This window comes from Phyllobates terribilis, unplaced genomic scaffold, assembly GCF_046119375.1.
Source record: "Phyllobates terribilis strain yellow unplaced genomic scaffold, ASM4611937v1 Scaffold_8__6_contigs__length_399053987, whole genome shotgun sequence".
Classification (NCBI taxonomy): domain Eukaryota; kingdom Metazoa; phylum Chordata; class Amphibia; order Anura; family Dendrobatidae; genus Phyllobates; species Phyllobates terribilis.
Window position 1 is genome coordinate 174,578,404 of NW_027362768.1, and position 1,482 is coordinate 174,579,885.

The following is a 1,482-nucleotide window of genomic DNA, read 5'->3' on the forward strand; positions in this document are numbered from 1 at the left end:
GGTGCAGGAACGGCAGGAGCTGAGGGCACCGTATAGAATGGCGGCAGTGGACCATTCTGTGAACTCTCCGGGGGCGCCAGTATTGTCCCAGAGTGCCCGGGGAGGTGGTAAGAGATGTTGTGAACTGAGTCCTAAGACTGTTGCGTTTTTTTTTTGTTAAAATTCCCCCTTTAGGTGTGGTTGTCCAAAAGGGGCAGAGTCTAAAAAGGGGGAAGATTTTCAAAAGAGCGTGGAGTATAGAAAACCAAAATTTGTTACTGGTTGTGGGTTGGTACGGCCTAAAAATGTCAACTTGACAGTTGATAACGGGGTAGCTCCACTAGAAGGGGTTGACTTCAAGGTGGGAGGTGACTTGTTGGTCCACGACACCATGGGGAGTGACACAGACCCCACAACTGACGGTGACGCTATGAAAGTAGAAAGAGAGTTCAGTCAGGAGGGGCTAGACGAGCGGAGAAAGTCCCCCTCTCGTCGTCGACGGCGCAAGGGCCACAAAAAGGTTGCTCCTGTAGTCTTTGCTGAAAGTGAAAATAAAGAAAATGTAGTACTGTGTGCCTTTGTTCCAAGTGTGCATCCTCCTTTAGAGGCAGAAGAGGAGGTGACGTTGCCAGTAGCAACCTCCGATACAGTACTGAGACAGAAGGATCAGGATCTGACAGCCCTGAAAGAGGAGGTGGCCAGTCATGACCAAGAGCTGGAGCCTATCAGGCAGCAGTATCAGAGTGACGTGCAGCAACTATGGGAAAACCTGGATAACGGGTCCCCAGACCAGCGGAGCCTGGAGTCTGAACGGCAGAAAATAAACCAGGGTGTGAGGAACTTGCAGCAAAAACTGGAGGAAAGCAGTGAGGAAATCAACAAATGGAAGGAGATGTTCCAGAAAATTAAAGAGGACCTCCGCAGAACCCAAGAGGAGGTTGTTCGGTTGCAGTTTGACAAAGCGGTGTTTGAAGATGAGCTGTACAGGATGAACGATCGTTTCTCCCTGATACAGTTAGAGCTGCACCAAGTGAAGAAAGGCTCTGTGGATGCAGAAGAAGCAGAGGTCTCAAAGGAAGTGCAGAGATTTCAGGAGCAGATGAAGCAGCTGATGCAGGAGAAGCAAAGGCTGGATGAGGGTCTACACCAGAGGGATAGGGAGCTATCTGCCTTAAAAGGGGCACTGCAGGATGAAGTTTCTGGACGTGATCAAGACCTAGAACGACTGCGCGAACAGTTCAACCGGGAGCTGTGTGAATCCAAGAAGGAGCATGGTGAACTCATGAGGGAGCTGCAGCAATTCCAGGACCAAGTAAAGCCTCTAATGCAGGAGAAGAAGCGGCTGGTGGACTCTCTGTACCAGCGAGACCAGGAGCTATCCGCCCTGAAAGAGGCAGAGAAGAGGCATGAAAAGTTCAATAGGGAACTGCAACAAATCAAGAGAGACTATGAGGATTTCCTCAAGGTTAAGGAAATACCAGAGGATGATAAGGCGGATGCAGA